Source organism: Coenobita brevimanus, chromosome 71 (assembly GCF_032717465.1).
Source record: "Coenobita brevimanus isolate Jiangsu-jjx chromosome 71, ASM3271746v2, whole genome shotgun sequence".
Taxonomy (NCBI): domain Eukaryota; kingdom Metazoa; phylum Arthropoda; class Malacostraca; order Decapoda; family Coenobitidae; genus Coenobita; species Coenobita brevimanus.
In genome coordinates this window covers 43,818,341-43,824,934 of record NC_137024.1, presented here as the reverse complement: position 1 = coordinate 43,824,934, position 6,594 = coordinate 43,818,341, and positions in this window count along the sequence as shown.

The window sequence follows — 6,594 nt, the reverse complement described above, 5'->3', positions numbered from 1 at the left end:
TGAGACAGTTGGTAGAGGAGTTTGGAAGGGTGTGTGAAAGGAGGAAATTGAAAGTAAATGAGAATAAGAGTAAAGTGATGAAGTGTACGAGGTTGATAGATGGTAGAGGGATGAATATAGTTTTGAATGGTGAGTTGCTTGAGGAGGTAGATTGTTTTAAATATCTAGGGTCACATGTTGCTGTGGATGGAAGAATAGATGCAGAAGTGAAGTTTAGAATAAATGAAGTAGGAAAGGTGCTGGGAGGAATGAAAAAAGTGTTTAAATGTCGTTCGCTTAGAATGGATGTAAAGAGAAGGCTGTATGAGGGTGTTGTGGTACCGACTGCATTATATGGGGCTGAAACATGGAATATGGGTGTAGCAGAGAGGAAAAGTTTGAATGTAATGGAGATGAGATGTCTGAGGAGTATGTGTGGAGTGACGCGTATGGATCGAGTGCGAAATGATGAAGTGCGAAGGAGAACTGGAGTTGTTCGGGAGATGGCTGGTAGAGTTGAGCAGAGGGTGTTGCAATGGTTTGGGCATATGGAGAGAATGGATAATGAGCGATTGGTGAAAAAGATAACTAGATCTGATGTGAGAGGTGTAAGGCTGAGAGGAAGACCACGAATAGGATGGATGGACAGTGTGAAGAGAGCGCTGGATGCGAGAGGGATGTCTGTTGAGCAAGGAAGAGTGGCTGTGCGTGACAGAAATAAATGGAGAGAAATTGTGAATGAATAAGTGATGACGCAGCCCTGAGGGGATATTCTCCCGCATTTGGTCTGATCAGCTAGTCAGGTCAGGTGCGGGTAAGGGGATGGATCTGTTATGATGTGGCAGGGGTAAACCAGTTCTGCTGTCGGGCCCTGCTGCGGATGTCACTGATTGCATTGCGCAGTTGACCCTTGTGCAGTGTGATGCGGTGAGGATCTGTCCGTTCTCCCCTTTGGAGATAAGATGCGAATGAATGTGTTTGAATGGATGAGTAAATGGAGAGTGAGTCGTCCTGTCTCGGCTACCTCCCTTTTCTTGGGGGAAGCAGCCTAGGTATATAGATAGATAGATAGATAGGAAGAAGGTGAAGGAGTTGCATGCAACTCCCAAGCCTAATGTCTCCTATGCATCGGCGGTTGTGTCCCGTCCCGTGATGTGCACCGTTGAGACACAGACTGACCTTACATTCGCTCCTCGTGCTCCACGCCCTACCTCTCAGTCTAAGCCTCCTGTACGTTCCAACTCTCTTACGGATATCCCTGTTGCTACATCATACTCTCAGGCTGCCGCTGCTCCTTCGCAGTCAGTGTGGCCAAAACAGAAGCCTGACAAGTCTGACAAAATTAATTTGACCCCCCTCACTAAGCAGTCACGTCCTCATGTCCTTCCCGCTCCTGGTCCAACGAGGGAGAGAAAGAATAGCTCTTCCTCGGTGGAGTCTGGGAGCCTTATCATTGATGACAATATGGAAGTCTCCATGAACAAGAACCGGGAAAGGTCCCCCGGTAGCCACTCGCCTGGTCGCGGGGGGCATAAAAAGACTAAGCACACTGGCCACCCTCGAAAATCTTAAACCGCCGCATTCACTATACTGCAGTGGAATTGTAGAGGTATTGGGAATAAGTTACATAATATAGCTATCTTGCTTTCACTACTCAGGCCAGACGTTGTTTGTTTACAGGAGACGCGCCTGGAGGATCATCCTGATCCCCCACAGTTCAGACACTACCACTCGTATAGAAGATATGAAGGTCACGGAGTTGCCATTTACACACACAAATCACACCCACAAACGGAAGTGATTCTAAATTCTACTCTGGAAGCTGTCGCGTGCAGAGTAAAATTTAATAACACGTATCTGTCTATTTGCTCTCTGTACTGTCCTCCACATGGCCCCATTGATAGTGATGCTTTAAATTCACTAGTTGAACATCTGCCTGGAAATAAGTTAGTGTTGGGCGATTTTAACGCTCATCACTATCAATGGGGTAGCTTGAGGATTGATGGTCGTGGGGAGCAAGTAGCCGACCTACTACTACAGTCCAACCTCTGTCTTCTGAACGATGGTAGAGCGACTCGTGTAGATGATCGTACTGGTAACTTTTCGGCCATTGACTTATCTTTGGCCTCCCCTGGTATACATCAAGATCTCTCATGGGACCCTTATGACGACTCCTTGGGAAGTGATCATTTACCCATCTGTCTTTCTTATACACGCGACATCATTTCGGACCCTCCACCTCCAAAATTTAACTATAAGAAAGCAGATTGGGGATCCTTCTCAAGGATCGCCAATTTAGATATATCTGGGGAGACCATAGATGTTAAGGTCGAAAATATAACTACTTCCATATTACACGCAGCTGAGGCTGCTATTCCCAAGACTTCTACAGTTCATGCGAAGCTTAGAGCACATTGGTGGACGTCGGATTGCCGACAAGCTTTAAGAAAACGCAATAGGAGATACAGGATTTTTGATAGTCAGCCCACTGAGAAAAATTTTATTGCATACAAACTGGCACGGGCTGAGGCAAGGAGAATAATAAGAAGGGCCAAACGTGACTCCTGGCGGTCCTTTGTGTCCACGGTGACTCGTACAACACCATTACGTAAAGTCTGGTCCACCATAAGAATATTAAATAATAAAGGCCCATATTTCCCCATTACCACCTTGCAAGTAAATAATAACATCTATGACGAGCCCGTGGACGTTGCTAACATCCTCGCCAGGAGTTTTTCTCATGTAAGTAGCTCAGCCAATTATGACCCGCGTTTCCAACATCATAAACGCACGGCTGAGCTACAGATATTAGACTTTGCCACAAAAGACGTAAACTCCCCGTACAACCAAGAGTTTACGCTAGATGAACTGCTCCTTGCCCTTAAATCCTGTAAAGACACCAGCCCTGGACCAGACACCATCACGTACGGTATGATCCAGCATCTTAATCAGGACAACCTGATTAAGATGTTAGCATTGTACAATGAGATTTGGGCGTCTCGAACGTTCCCAAACTCATGGCACTCTGCGCACGTCATACCGATACCCAAAGAGGCTGGTCGTCTTATGAATCCCACTTCATTTCGTCCTATTGTGTTGACTTCTTGTCTATGTAAGGTCATGGAACGAATGGTTAACAATAGGCTTCTTTTTGTTTTAGAGTCGAAGAATTTGTTAAATGATCAACAATATGGCTTCCGTAAATACAGAAGTTCACTAGATCATTTAATGAATTTGGAGCATTGTATTGCAGAGGCATTTGCCAATAAAGAATTCATGATAGGGGTGTTCTTGGACATCCATAAAGCCTATGACATGACCTGGCGACACGGTATATTAATGAAGCTCTATGCTTATGGTTTAAGAGGAAATTTGCCTGTTTTTATTTCAAATTTCTTAAGGGACAGAACTTTCTCTGTCAAATTGCCCCGTAACGTAACATCGGATATATTTATCCAGGAAAATGGGGTGCCACAGGGAAGTGTGCTTAGTCCTACTTTATTTAGTATTATGATCAATGATATTCTGTCATCAGCTCCCATCCCGAGGAATCTTAAATACTCACTGTACGCTGACGATTGTGCAATATGGCACTCTTCCCGTAATGCACAATTTTCGGCTGGGCGGATTCAAGCAGCCCTTGACTCCGTCCACCAATGGGCCTTGCAGTGGGGATTTAAGTTTTCCGTACGTAAGTGTGCCGCTGTAGTCTTCACTAATCGTAACGTACCTAATTTGTGCTTAACTTTGGATAATCAGGCAGTACCTTTTCAAAATTCTGTAAAATTTTTAGGAATACATTTTGATCGTAGAATGAATTTTAAACTTCACGTTAATACTTTGCTTGCTCGTTGTGATAAACCGTTAAATGTCCTCAAGTACCTAGCGGGTACTACCTGGGGTGCCGACAGAAAATCTTTATTAATGGTGTATAAGTCCCTTATTCGATCAAAGCTAGACTATGGCGCACAGGTGTATGGCTCGGCATCTGATGCCACGCTGAAAGGATTGGATGTGTTACAGAATAAATGCTTGCGAATGTGTCTTGGAGCTGTACGGTGTACCCGTGTGGCTCGTATGGAAGTGGAGGCGAATGTGCCTCCCCTCCGTATTCGCCGTGACCACCTGGCCTTGTCCTACGGCATAAGGACATTAAGAAAAAGTAATATCGGCAATGTGGCCTGTACCCCCCTGCGTCAATACCACCACCTTCTGCGGGGGGTGCGTCGGCCACTTGCCGCTCGCCTCCACTTACTGACTCAGGAGCTTGATGTGGACCCCAGTGACTGTGACAAGTTGGTGCTTAAAAATATAGCGCCTTGGGAGCCACCCGGCTTTACAGTCGATGTTACATGGCTCCCAGCACCAAAGGCCAAGGCGCCGGAGGCGGAGGTCCACCACTTGTTTCGTAACATCATTGTTCGTCACTTGGGGTCCCATCAATTGTACACCGACGGCTCCAAGTCGAGTGAATGTGTGGGTGCAAGTGTGTGGTCGACTGAATGTGCCCTCAGGTATCGGCTGCCGACTCATACATCTGTGTTTACTTCAGAACTTTTTGCTATTGACAAAGTCATAGACTATGCTCTCAATTCTAGACATGACTCATTTGTTATATTTTCAGATTCAAAATCAGCCCTTCAGGCAATTGCATCTTGCACTACGGACTCTCATGAGATCCAGGGCCGCATCGTTAATAAGTTGCATTCATGCAACAAGTCATTCACGCTGATCTGGGTGCCTGGTCATTGTCGTATCTACGGCAATGAGCAGGCTGACTTACTTGCAAAGTCGGCTGTAGAGCTCGAGGAGACTTGGGACGTTCCTCGTGATCTACAGTCGAGTCTATCTCTCGGAAAGAAATCAATAAATCTTCTGTGGCAAGGTCAGTGGACCAGACTAAATATTCCAACTTGTAAGCCGTACCTGGGCGACTGGGACACTGCCAACCGTCCCAGTCGCCTAGAAGAAAAAGTGTTGGCACGGTTACGGCTTAATGCCACCATTGTAACCCACATAAAACCATATATGGAAAGACGCTTCCCACCGCACTGTGACATCTGTAATGCGGTGTTATCTATTAGTCTTATCATCCTGCGCTGTCGGCGATTTATTCGTGAACGCGCTTCACTTATAAATTACTGCGGCGCAGTAGACGTCCCCTTCACCCTTTCCACCATCCTGGGTGATGGGGACATTGTTATGACTGATAAATTGATGGCTTTCTTGAGAGAGACCGGACTGATCAGAGTGATGTGACTTTTTTACTGCGTGGTTATGGTTTTTATGAAGAGTAAATATGTATATATTGTAATATTAATTAGGGTTGACAGTTGACATATTTTAAATAGTTCCTCCTCCCACCGATCTATTTCTAATATAGATGTCCCCTACATTAAGCCACGTTCCTCGCCTGACAGTCACCAGATGATGAGTGCAAGTGTGCAATATAGGAAGGTATTGGGCACTTGCAGTCGATGGTGGTCTGCTGGGCGAGGTTCTTCACTTTTTGTACAAATTATGTAAATACATTATATTATCTTGCTTAAGTTATTCTAATTAGGGACGACAGCTGACGTATATGGAAATGTTCCTGACTCGTCTGGTTCCCTTTCATATATTGATGTCCCCTATATTAGGTTGTGCCTCGACTGACAGTCACCAGGTGATGAGTGCAGGTATGTAATGTAGAAAGGCATTACATATCTGTAGTCGATGGTGTTCTGTTAGTCGAGGTATTTTTACCATTAGTGTAGGTCTAGCTATTTGTCTCTGTAAGATTTAGTATAGGTTAGCGATTTGTCTGTTAGGTGATTAGTTTTAGGGTCTTTAGATTAGTTTTCCTTTATAATATAAGGTATAAAAAATTAAAAACCAAGAAAAAATTAAAAAAATAAAAATACAAAAAAAAGTAAAAATAAATAAGATTAAAATTATTATATATATATGTACGTTTGCATGAAAGTGTGTGTATGTATGCATGGAAGTGTGTGTGTGTGTGTGTGTGTATGTATGTATATATATATATGTTTGTATATATATATGTATATATGTTTAAATGTATATACATATATATATCTATACACGGCCTTAATAACCAGGGGCTTCGGCCCCAATGGTTGATAGGCCGAAAAAAAAAAAAAAAAAATGTTGAGCCAGCTAGGGGTGGAGTTAGAAAAAACAATCCAGACGGCACCCCTCTGGTGGAGACGATCTATGGTCGCTCCCAAGGTGTTCCGGTAGAGACGATCTGTGGTCGCTCCCAAAGTGTTCCGGCAGAGACAATCTATGGTCGCTCCCAAAGTGTTCCGGTAGAGACGATCTATGGTCGCTCCCAAAGTGTTCCGGTAGAGATGATCTATGGTCGCTCCGAAAGTGCTCCGGTAGAGACGATCTATGGTCGCTCCCATCCTCGTGAGACGATCTATGGTCGCTCCGAAAGTGCTCCGGTAGAGACGATCTATGGTCGCTCCCATCTTCGTGAGACGATCTATGGTCGCTCCGAAAGTGTTCCGGTAGAGACGATCTGTGGTCGCTCCCAAAGTGTTCCGGCAGAGACAATCTATGGTCGCTCCCAAAGTGTTCCGGTAGAGACGATCTATGGTCGCTCCCAAA